The sequence below is a fragment of the Chelonia mydas genome, chromosome 1, assembly GCF_015237465.2.
Source record: "Chelonia mydas isolate rCheMyd1 chromosome 1, rCheMyd1.pri.v2, whole genome shotgun sequence".
Lineage (NCBI taxonomy): Eukaryota > Metazoa > Chordata > Testudines > Cheloniidae > Chelonia > Chelonia mydas.
In genome coordinates, this window is record NC_057849.1 from 316,500,452 (window position 1) to 316,517,510 (window position 17,059).

A 17,059-nucleotide genomic window follows, 5' to 3' on the forward strand; every position below is an offset into this window, starting at 1 on the left:
CACGGCTGAGACTTCAAGGGAAAGTGAAGCCTTTTGAAGAGTGTTGCCAGCACGAGCCCATTGTTGAGGCAGTCAGTCTAGAAAAAACAACATGTTTACATCTGGTGGGTCTCTTTACTAGCAGGACTGATGTGTTTAGTGTATACTTTTGAGGATTGAGGTTGTTCTTTCCGGGGCTCAAGTGTTCGGGGTGCTGGAACAATTTGTAGAGTGGGGGCCATTGAACCAAACTGTAAACCCTGTGTATAATGGAAACCACTTCAAGCCGGAGGTGCAGCATATCCCCCGCACCCCTAGTTCCAGCATCTATACAAGTGTTGGACAGGCAAGTGTCACTTGTGTAAATTTTAATTGTGATTGTTCAAAACCTCTTAGGCTCTCTCTCATATAAATGGTAATTTTGGGGGGTCGGGGGGGGGGGAGAATGAGGATATTTCTGAAACATCTGATTTTTTGGTTTCCTTTTCTTTTCTAGATCATGTAGTGCAGTGTATTCTGAAGGCAGGCAAAGTGTTCTGTTTGTGTACCCATGTTTTCTCTTTAATATTCTTGTGCAGCTTATCATTATAATGTGAGAAATGTTTTACCTTTTATCAGCAGGGGAGTGAACTAAGTCAGTCCTGAGGAGCTGTTGATAAAGAAACTACCATACAGAAAGCACATTATAAAGTCTCCTAGTGGATATATCTTACATTTAATAACATATGATAAAACAGATATCTTCAGCCCTTAAAATCTATTCATCAATAATAAATACTAATAATACTTAGCATGTCTGTATAGGGCGTTCTGCCTCAAAGGGACTCCAAAGAAAAATGTGATGAGGGAAAGAGGAGGAGAGAAGAACAAAGGTTAAAAAAAAATAGTTCTGACTGCCCGGGAATAGAGAAGAAAAGTAGAGAGGAAAAGAGACTCTTTGTTACTTGAAATATTTAAACCAAACCTTAATGTCTTTCCAAAAGATATGCTCTACCTCAATCAGGAGTTATGGAATTGATGCAGGAATCACTGGATGAGGTTCTATTGCATGTGTTATGCAGGAGGTCAGATTAAATGGTCACATTAGCTCCTTCTGGCCTTAAAATCTATGACGATTAGATCCTCAGCCTATCGTGATTTTGATTTTCTCGTCTATTGGCAAGTACACAGATACTGCAGAGGTGGGTGCTAACTGTGAGAATGGAGATAGAGTAAAAGCTGTTTTACCAGGCATGTTGGGGAAATGGGGGGTGCCGGTAAGTGAAAAATGCCAGTTAACTAAGAGGGAGGGACTTCGGGTGCAGAAGGCGGTGCGGGGGTGGGGTGCAGGTCAGGGGCTCTGGGAGGGAGTTTGGGTATGAGAGGGGGCTCAAGGCAGTGGGTTGGGGCCAAGGAGGGAGTGCGGGGCAGCAGGTTGAGGTGCGGGGTACCAGATCCGGGGGGTGCTCACCCCGGGTGGCTCCCTGCAAGCAGTGACCTTCCCTAGCTGCTCCTAGGCAGAGGCGCGGCAGGCAGCTCTCTGTGCTGCCCCCACCACGTCCCGAGCGCTAGCTCCGCAGCTCCCATTGGCTGGCAACTGCGGCCAATGGGAGCTGCGGGGATGGCACCTGTGGGTTGCCGTTGAAAAGTTACTTTTAGTCACCTTTGCCTCACAGCACTATCTGAAATAAGTTTTTCATTATGCTTAAAAAAAGAAATCACTGAAGTATCTGTTGGCAAATGTTTATTTTTAAATGGCATCCTTTGTTGGGTTTTTGAAAGTTTTCCTCTGGAAGACCACACACACAGCATACTGCATGGAACTCAACTTATCCTGCCTCCAGAGGACTGAATGCTAAGCTAACACTGCTGAGATCCAAAACTGTGGTCCAAGTCAACATAATAGTATGAAGTTGTTTTGCTAATCGAACAAGACCTTTTGGTCACTGTTGGAATGCTTCAGAGTCTGAAATTCTGTGCTTTATTAAAGACAAGACCCCAGCTGCTGCTAGATTTTAATACAAGATCTTGCAATATGGTGTGAGGAGTTTGCAGCAATCTAACATCTTCATTTCCCCTTTAGTCTACAATATAATTGCCACCTTCTATTATGTTTGAGAGTTTATTTCCTGTTTTGGCTGGTAGTCATTAATCGCTCTCCTCTGTTTTTTGTTTGTCCATCTGTTTCCAGTGTTCAGAAATACCAAAAAAGCAATCTGCAGCTCTTCATATTTATACTTACAAAGAAAGAACAACAGAGCTCACAGCCATTGTCACAGGGCTAGCCGCATCTCTGTACCCTTTTGGATCTCTCTGAGAGCTCTCCCTCAAATGGCAGGCCCCTGACAAGTTTTGACTGAGGGGTGGCTTATCCTGAACCATTCTTTTCTCTTCCTGCTTATTTTTCCTTTCAGCCCCCTATTAATCATTCATACAGTAAACTTCCCAATAAACAGGTCAACATACAGTAAAATAGGTCAATGTACAGTATTCATAAATTATTACAAAGCAGTACCAATTCCATCGCAGCTACTGCTTCCAAAATTCATCCAGTCTTTGAGGGAAATTAGCCACCCAACAGTTTAAAAATGTATTAAACACAAGAGAAGCAATTATTTCAGTTACGGTACTGACAATAGTATTTTTTGAGAGAGCAAAAGTAGGTGAGGTCGTATCTTTTATTGCACTGACTTCTGTTGGTGGAAAGTACAAGCTTTTTTGAACTACACAGAGCTCCTCTTCAAGTCTAATGAAAGAATGAGAGTGTCTGAGCTAAATATAAGTTGGGACAGATAGTTAAGCATAAGCATTTTAAGAAGTCACTTGATATGAAGTTGGCAATAAGGGTTACATTGTTATACAAAAGCATTTGAAGTGGGCCATTAAGGGTTAGCAGGAAGGTGTGTGTTACAGATTGTTATAATGAGCCATGTGAATCCAGTCTCCCTAGTTAGTCCGTGGTTTTTAGTGTCTAGCACCACCACAAATTTAAAGTTCCCAAGCTTGCCTTTTGAAGGCGGTATGCAAGTTTCCTTTGATGATGAGTACTGAAAAATCAGATATAGAGTGATCGCTTTGTGAAAACTGTTCAACCACAGGTGATAAGTTTTGGGGGGTGTTTGAAGGCCAGAGAGGGCATTCAGGAAATATTTCTCTCAGGATGTGGTCCCCATCAAATATGAGTTGTAATTTTTGATGATATCCCATATGGGTTCCAATGTTGGGTGGCAGGTGACACCTAGGGGTGTACAGTCAGGTTTTCTGCAGGCTCTCCCAGGGTATTTGGGTGGTCCTTCCATGAAGTGATCTACTTCTCTGGTGGAATGTCTTTGTTTAGTGAAGGCAGTTTTAAGTGTGTTAAGGTGTGTCCCGGACTTTCTCTTTGGAGCAAATTCTGTAGTATCTCAGTACCTGGCTGTAGATAACAAGTTTCTGGGTTGGTTGCTAGATCTCTGGAAGTAAGCATGGTGATCCGTGGGTTTCTTGTATATAGTTGTCTGTAGGATTTCTAGTTTAATATAAACATGTTGTCCAGGACATCAGTTCTGGTGTGAGAGTATTTTAGAGAGAATCTGATGAAAGGGTGATGGTTGTTGAAGTTGTGGTGGAAATTTATGAGTTAGTTTAGGTCTTCTGTCCAAAGGATGAAAATATCATCAGTGTATCTCAGGTATATTGTTGGTTTTGTGGTGCATTTTTCCAGAAATTCTTCCTTCTGTATTTTTGTTATTATATATAACATTTTGGTACAGATCACATTCAATCAAATTTCTCCATATGTATTGTTTTCACCACTTATTTGGCTGAGAATGTTGAAACACAAATGATGATCGCACTTTAGACTGCTATTAGAAGGTCAGATATCATATAATACCAACAGTGGTGTTCCCATCATGTTAAATCAATGTCACACTAAACATTATAGCTCACCACCTACCTTATTAGAGACTGTTTATCCTTGAACCTTTGTATATCATTGACCTCTTAACTCCATATTTGATGGTCCTATTATTTTCTCTTTCGGTATCCTTTGGCTTTGTCTTATTCTGGTCAGGTAACCTTGCCTGACTCCCTTTGTCCAGAATTGTCCCTCTTCTCCTTGGTACATCAGTCTCTCTCTTGGCTGTTATTCTTTCGAAGCTCAGCACTGTGCGGACTCAAAAGTCTCCCCACTTTTTCATAATATGGAAAACTATTACCACCCTGGACTTGGATATATTTTCTTCGTCTCTCAATTTTACTGTGCAGGTCCACAGGACTGTCTGCTATGTGCATGGTCAATGGGATAGTAAAAACATTTAAAAAAAAAACAATGGCAATTTTTTTTTTTTTTTAAAGTGCAGAAGCTTCAATAAAATGAAACACCCACCACACAGCACTGTGGTTTAAAAAAAAAAAAGTGTCTTTAGCCTGGGGTACCATATCATGTATTGTTCAACAGGGGAGCCTGAACAAGATAGCATTCTGAACACTAGATTATTTCACATGTTCTTTGCATTAAATGCTATACCTCTTACTCAAGGTCTATGTACTAAGCAGCATATTAGACTTCTTTTTACAAGAAGATCCCCCAATTTATGTGACAGGGCTGCTCTGAATCATATGTCATTTTATGGTGATGTTAACCGATAACACAATGGTTCTAGAATCTGAGTGGTTCCTAGGCTGGGAGGAGTTGGGGTAGGCAAAGAAGGAAGCAGTGACATGGTAGGAGAACGGGGGTAAGATTTGCAGGAGGTGGCATCTCCCACCCAGGCAGAGCCATCCTTAGGATTTATGGGGCCCTATGCAGTATTATTAAACTGGTGCCCCTATGCCTGATGGCAGCCTGGCCTCACATGTGTATTTTAGATAAGGATGGTCTTTTGAAGGATTTATTTAAATAACTATGTCTGAAGATCCAAGCATTTAAGGCTAAAAATGAATATTCAGATTGTACATCTAAAAATCTATTCAAGGATTTTTTTAGAGATATGATTTTATAATCTTCAGCAACACACTAATGAAATATTTTTAAAGCAAATTTTAAACCAAGGTCCTGTAAACTAACATGTTCTGAGTAAATATTACAGTAATGCTCAACTCCTTTTATCAGTAAATTCAGAAACTGACAGTATATACCTGGGGGTTGGCAAATGCCTGTTAAATGGCTTCATTACCACTTGAATGGCTCTTTAACAGTTTCAGTGTTGTGCTAATAGGTCTGGCAGGCTGGAAGGCTTTTTCACTTTTAAGTACTAGATCCCCTCCACAGGAAGACTCACCAGGCTGCAGCAGCCAGCTGTGGTGGGAGCCTGAAAGAAGGGTCAGAACAGGGATAGGAAGAGGCGGAAGGGTGGACACTAAGACCCAAGGGTGCCCCAAATGTTCGGGTGCCCTACGCAGCCCTGTATGCTGCGTATGCCTAAGGAGGGCCCTGCACCCACTGCTCCTAAGCCTCAGCAAAGCAGAACTGAACTGCAATGTGCAAAGCAGGAGCTATGTAGCAAACCAAGGCACTTGCTAGGCACATTCACTTGCTAGACATACAGCTGAATTCTTGCAGGAGCCTCAGATGTCCGCTGTAGCCTTCTCCTCTGAGCCCTCTCTACACTACCATCTTTCACCAAGGTAGTGCTTCAGCACCATGATGGGAAGATAAGCTACAGTGCTGACAAATGATTAATCGATGGGCAAATAGTTAGTTTTTAATACTGAAGCGGCAAAAAGATTTATGTTGTAACTTGGCAAGAAGGCAAATTATGCAACTATTTGCACAGATGCTTAAATGCATCACACATGTGGCCTTGTTCTTACCTGACTTGCAGCACAAACATCTCACAGATTCATAGATACTAAGGTCAGAAGGGACCATTACGATCATCTAGTCTGACCTCCTGCACAACGCAGGCCACAGAATCTCACCCACCCACTCCTGCGAAAAACACGGTTATTTAATTCTGGCCACATCTTTTTGGAAAAAAGAATTAAAGGATGCATTCCGTTTTACTTGCTGCAAGGAAGGTGTTCTCTACCCTGAAGGGTACAAATTGCCATGACAACACTTGGTAGCCTGCACTCTCAGGACTTAAACCATAACTCCTGATGTGCTCTATCAACTTCCAAACCAGCATTTCCATACCTAACAAATGAGGAATCAGTTTGGTGATTAAACTGTCTGCACCTGAATTCTCTGCCCCTTTAGTTATGCCAGTTATCCTTGCATTGTTTTATTGACTTCCATTTTCCAAGCCATTGCATTTCCAAATTGTGGCCTCCAGAAGCATTACCCCATTAAGAAAACAATTAGTCTGTACACTGAAACATAACCCACATCTTACTGGCTACCAGTTATATTTAACTTTTGCATTTCTGAAGTGCCCACTCTACCAGCTAGTTTCAGATAAATTTGTTAGGCTTTGCTGCCATTTTAATCTCCATACCTGCACTGTATGACCATGCGCGGCTCCTATTACTTTTGGATAATTTCTTAGCTCCATTACTAATTGCAAAGGCTATCGGAAGATCTCAGACATATTTGCCAGGGGAGGTGTTTGCTCACAGAAGAGCACTGGGGTTCAAAACAGAAACAAATAAGAAACATAAACCTGGAAATGGAAATCTTAGGGCTCAGTTGTGCTCCTAGGGACTTGCAGCATGCTGGCCAGCAGTGCTGGCTGGTGCAGGGGAAGCTGGACCATGGCTGCACCTCTTGCCTTGCTGACTAACACCATTAGTCAAAAGCAGCCTTTCCCTTCAAGGGGAGCACAAAGACCTTAATTAGGCCTCCAAGAGTGCAAGGGAGAAGGAGGCTCTTTCTGCCCTCCACCCCTATGGACGCACATGCCGGGTTCAGTCACAATCTGGCCCCAAGGTGTAAAGTAAAGGTAAGTAGTTGGGAACATTCAGTAAGGGATTATCAGAATGGGTCTGCAGATGCAAAAAGCCAGATTAGGAAAGTGCAGAAGGAAAAGTGTCTTGCTGTAAGACTTTGCTTTACGTTCTTTGTTGCCTTAGGCTGAGATTTTTCAAAGCAGCCTAAGGGAATCAGGTGCCCAAATTCCAATTCAATTCAGTTTAATCCCAATTCAGACTCTTAGTTGTTTCCCTAAGAAGGCATTCATCTATATATATGTTTCCCCACAGGTGCCCACCACAGCGTCCTGATCCTGACTGGGACCTCGCTGTGATCCCATAATATGAATGTTAAATAATAAATAACAGCAACAGATAACGAATTATGCCTTCCTAGCCTCTATCGCTGCTGATTTTCTCATTGTACTGTTTAGTGCTACAGCATGTAACCTCTGATATACTATTCCAGCACGCATGTCATTGCTTCTGGCTGCAGAAGGTGGTGAAAAGAAAAGGAGTACTTGTGGCACCTTAGAGACTAACCAGTTTATTTGAGCATGGAATACAGACTAACACGGCTGTTACTCTGAAACCTGTCATTATAGAAGGTGGTGAGTTCATCTGCTTCAAGGTAGTTTTGTAAACTGACCCTTTGGGAGCCTGACCAACAGCTTGCTGTCTCCCCCTCAGAAGTATCCACCAAGAAGAGGAAGTTACTCACCTTGTGCAGTAACGAATGTTCTTTGAGATGTCCCCCCCTGAGGGGGCTCCACTTCAGGTGTTGGTGCATCCCTGCACCGTAGATGGAGATTTTTGGTAGCAGTGCTTGGTTGAGGAACGCATGCACAGTAGTAGTCTCACTGTGCTGTTGACGCCTCATCTAGCGCGTGCATGACCCAACCGGTTCAGTTCCTTCTCTACGGCAGAGCTCAATTAACGAACACTGCAGTCGAGGGGAGGAGGATAGGTAGTGGAGCACCCACAGGGACACACATCTCATAGAACCCTTGTTAATTCACAATGTGAGTAACTTCCTCCTCTTCTTTGAGTAGTGTCCCTGTGGGTGTTCCACTTCAGGTGACTGTAAAGCAGAGACCTACTGTGGTCAGTAGAGGCTTCGGAGTCAGGTTTGTTGTTGCAGAGAGCACAGAGTAAGGCTTAATATTGCGTCTGACATAGAACATTGAGTGATGGCATAGTGTTTTGCAAAAGTGAGTTCAGAATCCTATGTGGCATCCCTGCATATGTCTATTAGAGGGCCACTATTCAGGAAAGCTATAGACATAGCCATGGCATGCATAGAATGGGATTGGATCCTTTGCAGGGGTTCCTCATTATGTAGTCAGTCGCAAAATTGAATGCAAGTGGAGATCCATTTAGATAGTCTCTGGGTTGATACTGTACATCCCTTGGAGCGTTCTGCTGTAGAAACAAACAGTCTTGGGGATTTCCACAAGGGTTTGGTTCTAAGTAAAATGTTATGGCTCGCCTGACATCGAGTGTATGTAGTATGGTCTCTTGGAAGTTCCCGTGTGGTTTTGGATAAAACGTGGGAAGGTGTATGGGTTGGTTTATATGGAAGGATGTGGATACTTTAGGTAAAAAATTGGGGTGTGGTCACAAAGTGACTTTGTCTTTAGTGAACTCTGTGTACGGGAGCTTGGCCATCAGTACCCCAATCTCGCTGATTTGTTTAGCTGAGGTGATCGCAACCAAGAATGTGAGTTTCATGGACATATGAAGGAGTGAGCCGGTCACTAAAGGTTCAAAAGATGCTCTGGTGAGGCATTTAAGTACAAGCTTCAAGTCCCATGGGAGTGTAGGCTGTCAGGTAAATGTTTTGTATCCCACTGAGGAAGCGTTTAGTGATTGGGTGTGCAAAGACTGACGTTCCATACAACTTATGGTGAAAGGCTGTGATAGCCGCTAGGTGTACTTTGATTAAGCTTATGGATAAGTCTGATTCTTTGAATTCCAATATGTAGTCCAGTATGACTGGGAGAGGCACTGTGACTGTAGTTAACATTTTTTGTTGGCACCATAGTGAGAATCTCTTCCATTTCTGAAGGTACGTATTGCAGGTGGTGGATCACCTGCTATTTAGTAATACATGTTTCATTTGTTCTGAGCAGGTTACTTTATCGTGTTGGAACCATGTATAAACCATGCTTTGAGGTGATGTTTCTCTGGATTTGGGTGAAGAGTTCAGCCTTTGTTTTGTGAGAGGAAATCCACCCACAAGGGAAACGCTCATGGGTGCACACTGCCAATCGTAGCAGGTAAGGGAACCAAGTCTGTCTCGGCCACATTGGGACAATCAGTATGATCCAGGCCCTGATGGTAGGAATTTTGTGAATGACTCGTGCGATTAGAGGTATCGGTGGCAATGCATACATGAGTGCTGTGTCCCACAAAATGAGAAAAGCATCCCCTAAAGACTTGGGTGGGCATCCCCTAAGCAGAAAAGTGGGCACTTGTGGTTCGTTGCTGATGCAACCAGATCTACAGATGAAAAGCCCCATTCTTGGAATATCAAGTGGAGGACGCTGTCATGTACTTCCCATTCGTGTTCCTCGGAGAAATATCTGCTCAGTTTGTCCTCCATCGTGTTCTGTCACCCTGGGAGGTAAGATGCTGAGATTGTTGTGTTATGGTGTATGAACCAATTCCATAGTTTCATGGCTTCGGTGCAGAGTGAATGGGAATGAGCCCCTCTTTGGCAATTGATATAGAACATGCATGCTATGTTGTCGGTCAGTATGCAGATTGATTCATTCTGTATGATCAGAAGGAAGAGTCTGCACACACTGTATACCACTCGGAGCTCTAGGAGATTGATGTGAAGTTGGGTTTCCGTCACTGACCACCTGCCTTGTACGGTGTGCTGGTCCAAGTGATCACCCCAGCCTATCAATGACTCATCAGTTGTGATTATTAGTGACGGTGAATCCTATTGGAAAGGGATCCCTGTGCAGATGTTTTCTGGTTTTGTCCACCATTGTAGTGATGCAATGACCTTTGGAGGTACCATTACTCTTTTGTTTAGACTGTGTTTGATGTGGTGTATACTATTCTCAGCCAGTGCTGTGGGCAATGCATATGCATTGTCAAGTGTCTCACAATGAATGTCGTGGACACTATGTGACCTAATAGTTGTAGGCAGGTTTTGGTGGACATTTGAGGGCTGCTGGTAACTGTCGAGATGAGGTTGTTTAATGTTATGAATCTGTGGTCAGGCAGCAATGCTCTGGCCTCTGCGGAATCGAGGTAGGCCCCAATGAATTCCAGTTGTTGCACTGGGGTCAGTGTAGATTTCTGTACATTTACTTGCAATCCCAGGGTCTGGAACAAAGCAATGGTGTCTACACCACCTTTGTCTCTTCTTCATGAGCTGTATCTTTCAGTAGACAGTTGTCTCAGTATGGGAAAATCATTACCCCTTTTTTTAAATGGTGGGCAGCCACTACCAGAAGGGTTTTGGAAATAAACTTGTGAGGCAGTGGAAAGCCCAAAGGGTAGTACTCTGTACTGGTAATGGTGCCGTGATCACCTTGCATGTAGCCTTGGTTGGGAGGGTTGGTGCCGTTCTTGGTCTGTCGGTCGGTACCGATGACTCAGCCAGTGCCAGCAGCACTTCCGGTGGTACTGTTCTCGGTACTGAGTCACGCACCGGGGTAGTTGGTGCCGCATCTGTGCCTTGACTCCTTGTCAATGTGGTGGGGCTTCGCCGAGGCCCATAGGGGGATGGTGCTGTAGGTGCCAGGAGCCTCAAAGATGCTAACTCTAGTCGAGCTCGGCACCTAGGATAGCGACCTCACTGGGGACCTCTTCTTTTTCTGAGTGTCCCTGTGAGGGAAGGTTGCGGCTTGCTCCCTAGAAATTTTGGAAGACGGAGCACTGTCTTTAGCAGAAGTTTTGTCTGGGGGAACCAACTGCTGAGGTTGGCTTTGGTCCGTAGCAGTAGGCTGAAGGGACTTTTCCATTAAAATCATTTTGAGGCGAATATCTCCATTGAGCTGTGCCTTGGCTTTCAGGTTACTACAATGGACACATTTTTGATGGATATGAGTCTCTCCCAAACATTGGACACATATAGAATGGCCATCAGAGACTGGTATTGCCTCAGGGCAAAAGTCACTTAATTTAAATCCGGGCGAACCGGATATCATGGATATTGAAAGTTCTCCAACAAGGAAAGGGGAGCTAACAATAAAAAAAAAAAATTTGGGGCGGGGAGGGAGGTGGAGGAGAGAAGAGGTATCTAACTAAACTCAGTAAACGAGACTTACTAAACTACAACTAACTTATTTATTTCTAGAGTAAATGAAGAGGCCGCACTGCCACTGAGCTCCGTCTGCAGCCAAGGACAGCTGAAAAGGAACTGAATGGGTCGGATCATGTGTGCATACTAGATGAGGCACCAATGGCACTGCAAGATGACTACTGCACATGTGTGCCCTGACTGAGCACTGCTACCGAAAATCTCTAATTTCCGGCACAGGGATGCACAAACACCTTAAGTGGAGCACCCACAGGGATGCTACTCAAAGAAGAGGAGGTTATTTACCAGTAACTGGAGGATGGCAGAGTTGTGAAGAGACTTAAAGGCTTGCACTTACTGCAGTGAAAGCCAGTGGAGGGATTAAAAGAGAAGGGTGAAGCAGTGAGAATAGGCAAGGAAGATGATCTGAGCAGTTATGCTTTGTAGTTCTACCCTTTAAGTACTCATTTCTGCTGCAGTGCCTGCGTTTACCATCATAGTGACTTTTAGCCTTCTTACATCTCTTTAAGGTAATGTATAACTGGTTTGAGACTGTAAACCTCAGTGAAGTTAGAGGTATAAGCAACTCTGTGCAATTTCCACAAAACAGAGACAGGCTGGCTACAACTAATGACATTTTAGAGGGACTGCTTCCTATTATGTCATGATTCTCATCAACTCCAAGGTAATTTTAGATAACTATTTGTTAGGCACTGAAAACATGCCTATCTGTATTCCTCCACTAAGGGTTACACATGTGCACCATGTATCCAGAGTTGGAGAATTCGAAAGTAGTGTTCGTTGGGTCCATGCATGCACCCTGGCTTGCCTTGTGCTTTCATCCGAGGTGATAAAGGGCGGGGCAGACCAGCCCTGTCTCCAGTTCCTTCTCTACTGTGAATATGACAAATCTGAATCAGAGGGGAAGGAGGACGGGAAGTGGAACACAGATAGGGACAACACATCTCGGAAAACCTCCAATCAAGTCTTTCTTCTTTGTTCCATTGCAGGAATCTAGGTTGAAACATACTATATCTGTTTTCCTTTTGTTCTCTTCCACTGTTCCTAGTCAACGTTCTTTTTCATCTTCCTCATCCACAATTATCCCACCCATTGTTCCAGCTGGGAGTTTCTCTAATCGTGCTTCACTGCATGTATCTGGTTTCACAGCAGCTGTCTCAGCTTCTCCACCTTCTTCAGAAAGGAAATTAATTTGGACTTTAGACCTAAATAACCCTACTGATCTTCATTCAGAAATTGGAATGTCTTCCACATCAGGCTGCTTAGGATCCAACAGTATCTCTTCTTTCACCCAATTTGATTTTCTCTCTTTTTTAATTCCAATGTTGAAACCTAGCCTCAGCTCCTCAAAATGACAAAATCCAACTCACTCAATCTGGCCCAAAAACATAGCTTCCAAACAAAGAAAAACAGCTCACCAACCACTTAGTTTCAATCACTCACCTCTCAAAAGGTCAATAACCATTGCTGTAATTCCAGGAATCACTTCCTTTTGAGCGCCTTTTCACATGTCTAAGATGCCCAGAAAAAGAGGTGTCTTATAAGGAACTTTCATCATACATAAAATGAGAGGCTGTTTGAATCTGCCAAATATATGTGATTACTCAGTAATCAAATACTGTACATTTAAAGAGTACAATTAGAGTATAATGTATAGTCACTACTTAATAAGAATGACTAGCAAGTTGTTTTTATGGTACAAACTTTTAAAATATAGTATTGATGCTCAGAGAAATTCCAAAAAATACATGCACTGCCAGGAAATCCATTTATGATTATAGCTAATCATATTATTTCAAATTATTTGGAAGTCATCCAATTGCCAGAATTTTATTTGAAAACCACAGAGTCACTCTGGATTTTTTTAATGTTTGGTTAAAAGATGGGTGCTGACTTTAAAATTAACCAATAATCTTATTCTTGCACATGAAAAAGCATTTCATTTTAATAATTTTACAATGTTTCATTCATACAATGTTACAATAAAGCAGATGATTTTTGGGCACATAACTTACAAGGGAAGGTGTGAAGGGTTAATAATAATATTGCCATTGTAGGGAACTGCTTTACAGTTTAGTGATCAAGGTCCCAATTCAGTAAATTACATGAATTAAAATTTAAGGACATGCTTAAATGCTTTGCTGACAAAGATCAATTTTAAGCACATGCTTAAGTGCTTTATTGAATTGGTGCCTACAAACACTATACAAAGAGGTTGGTTTGGAGCACTAAATTAGGGGAACAAGTAGAAAAGCTATACTACACCCACTGGTGTGGATCAACTGCCAATGGAATAAGGCACTTTAAAAAGTATTTTCTATATGTTTTTTCTTCTTAACACTTTATTCCATTACTTCCACTCCATAGCAAACTTCTATTAATAGAGAAACCCAAGTAATTCAGGGTAATTTTTCTATCAAGCTCAATAAAAGTTATCTGTACAATAAACCATGACTGTGGCAGAAATATATGTTTTAAAAAAATTGTGTGTGTGTGTGTAGGAGAAATAAGTGACATACAGCAGATTACTGGAGAAAGTTAACCATTCTGCTTAAAGGGCAACTTGAAAGCTAGTCAATTTTAAAAAATGAGTTATAAATAATTTTAGGTCCTACATCTGCCACTCAGGCCCCCTGCCAATTCTTCTGGTTTTGCAATCACATTTTTCTATTTCTTAAAATATTTTTTTCTCCCTTGCCATTGTGTGAAAGACCCAAGCAAATAGGGAAAGTGAGTTAGGCCCCAATTTTGCAAGCCATTGTGCATTGGCAGACCCTTATGCCTGCAACAACTACCAATGAATTCAATGTAAGAATAGGTTTAAAAAACATCACAAAGAACAGCTGTTAAATGGTGTCCCTTTAAAATCTAAACTTAAAACAGAATTATAGCTGGCAAGGTTTATTAGTAGCCAGTAAAGTGTTCAGCATACATTATGGAAATACAATATGTGACTCAGAATTCTGAAAAGAAGCTATTTGAAACCAAAATTATCTCATCCTCTGTTTCAGTGAATTTCTCCTGTCAGTTAATTTCAGTTTGGTCAAGTTCCCCATCACCAGTGCATTACCCAATTGCACTGGATATGCTGCTTTATCCAACATCCTCATCTTCCCCAGCGTTTCCCCCAAACACTTTTGATATCTCTAGAGCAAAAAATTGGGGTTGTCTTGTTTATCAGATCACAGTGCAACACCTACATAAAACAAACCCAATGTACAGTAGGTTCCTCAATTCTTTTATTAAGGAAAACTATCATCCAGAATGAAAAACTGTGTGCTTTCAGAATAAGCTTGCTCAATAAATCTGAATGTAGTTTTCTTTGGCTCTCCTTGACATGACCCTGCTGGTTAATGGGTTTGGGATAATTTGAAATTGAAAGAGTACAGTCATTATCTTAGTCATGGAGACTTTCACTATCTATACCAATTCTTAATAAACATGTTTTACAGAATGAAATAATAAATCAGCATAAGCATGTGGTGAGACACACATGATTAATGCTATTAGGATTAATGCTTTTAGCTTCTTCTAAAGATTTCATATACATATAGTTCTCCTTTGATTCCTCTCTGCCCAGCTCTAGTTTGGTTTAATGAAGCAGATAGCTTGTTCTGGTTGATGTATAATCTGCTCTTGGTAACAAGAAACGTTTGTTGGGGTTTTGAAATCCTATGTTCTGGAAGGGTAAGACCCTGATATGCAGAAACAACATTAACTCCACTTTAAGTTTTGTGCAAGTTCTTTAAAATCATGATTTCTAGTATGACCTCTACAATCGTAGATAACCTACTATGCTGAATACTTTTTATAGCTTATTGATACAATTTAATGGCTTTTGAGCTCATGAAAAACTTACAGATGAGTTTCAAGTTTTGTGATTGCTTGATAATTTCTTTTGCTTGATATGTATCTGAACAAAGACTAATTAAGATGCCATCTTGTTTCAAAACAATGGCAAACTATTCTGCAAGGCTTTTCTTCATTAACCTACCTACCATCATTTCTTTTAGAAATACACTCAGTTAAGTAATAATCAGAGAACTCTGTTTTTAACATCCCATTTAACATGCCATTAACATGGCATCCAGAGGAATATACAATATGTTCGCAATCAGTAGGTACATTTGTTGCTTGGGAATCTTGTCAGTCAGTCAAAATCATCTTGGATATTTCTGAAGTCCTTATTCCACCTTGAGCAACCATCCTGGCCTCCAGTTCCTAATGTTGCTTAGCACGCTCTCTCAGGAAATCTTGAAACAGATTGTACACTCTTTGGGGCAGAGACTGGGTGTTCTTCAGTGTTTGGAAAACATCTTGCACTGTTTGGATGCCACTTCAATATAAATAATGAACCAGCACCACTACCTTCAGGCTTGGAGAATGGAGTTATGTGTCCTTTAGCTTTTGCTTTGAGATTTTTTTTTTAAACAGTGCAATTAACATTTTGAAATAAAACTATTTATTAAAATTTCTTTTTCTCATGAGCTCCAGTTTGCATACAGGGACACGAAGTTAGTTCTCTGGCTGTGTCACAGATTTATAGTTTATTCACAGTGTGAATAATAGCAAATATAAGCAGCAAGCTAATGGACTGAGCAGAAACCTAGCTGGAGCTAAAACATAGCTAAGTAAGGTTGATGTTACAGTACAGTAGCTACATCAAACAAGTCAATGTGTATCCTTCTGGTTATTGGGTACTTTGTGTGGGCGCACAAGAGGCCCTATTTAGAAACTGAATTAATTTTTAAGAGGAAGAGAGTGTTGTGGCTGACAAAGTCCAATTTCTCCCAGATTTTTGTGCTGAAATGCTGTTTAAAGCTACAGTTGCTAACGGCTACTGGACAACAAAAAAATAAAAGACAATTTTAAACACTGGTTCAAAAAGAATCAGTTGCACGATCTTAAAATGAGGATGTTTTTCTGTTGGTTGAGTGTATGTAGGCCGGATGTTTGGAGTGATTTCAGTTCTAATTTTTATGCTAGCTTTGTATCTTTGAGCTATTTTATAAGATTTTAAGACAGTCTTTGCAAGGCTATTGATGACCTAATGCCTTGGTGGACTTCATGGCCAAAATAAGCTGATGTCAACAGTTACCGAATGTTGAGTTTGGGGGATTTTTGCAGGCTTTTTGTGACATCTGCTAAAACCGGGAGGACTAATCATTTGCACAAAGATTACCTAACTGATTCTTATTAGGTGATGACGGTGACTTTAGAGGGGAGATGCCCCATTCTGATTAACTAAGGCAGTGGCTCCCTAACTTGTTCCGCTGCTTGTGCAGGGAAATTCCCTGGTGGGCCGGGCGAGTTTGTTTACCTGCGGCGTCCGCAGGTTCGGCCAATCGCGGCTCCCAGTGGGAGCTGCTAGAAGCAATGGCCAGTACGTCCCTTAGCCCATGCTGCTTCCAGCGGCTCCAAATGGCCTGGAGTAGCGAACCGCAGCCACTGGGAGCCGCGATCAGCCGAACCTCGGGATGCGGCAGGTAAACAAACCGGCCCAACCCACCAGGGGCTTTCCCTGCACAAGAGGCAGAACAAGTTTGGGAACCACTGAACTAAGGAATTCCTGAGGAGAAATTACAAGGGAGAGGAAAAAGGAATGCATAATCCTGAAAAGCTGGAGGAAATGGTGAAACCATTGCTCATGCCTTCTGACCTTGTGACTCCAAAACCCTTGAAAAAGAAGGCCTGTGCTTTCTCCACCTCTCCAGCTGACCACCAAGGTACAGGAGGAGAAACTTACAATATCTATGATCTACAAGCAAAAAGCCTCTGGCCGGCCAACAAATCCATGGACAATAAGCAGCTGAGCTAAGAAAACCATCAGCAAATCTGCAGTACTAACTTTCTGAAGCTGAATGACAAAGTCATGACAACCATTTTTCATAAAAATCTGTTAAAAAAAATTAAATGTTTATTGGCCAGAGGATGCTTCTAGTGAATCTTCTTGCACCTCTTTTCCAACCACCAGGTAACTGGCAG

The 17,059-nt window shown here is 41.9% G+C and overlaps 1 long non-coding RNA gene across 1 annotated transcript; it reads right to left on the bottom strand.

The window, feature by feature from the left end:
- Positions 1–8,918: 8,918 nt before the first annotated feature.
- On the bottom strand, positions 8,919–16,620 carry LOC122462356. The gene is made up of 3 exons (XR_006284853.1): positions 16,462–16,620; positions 12,012–12,018; positions 8,919–8,928 (listed from the first exon to the last, which is right to left on the bottom strand). It is a non-coding gene; the product is annotated as an uncharacterized LOC122462356 (long non-coding RNA).
- Positions 16,621–17,059: the final 439 nt, after the last annotated feature.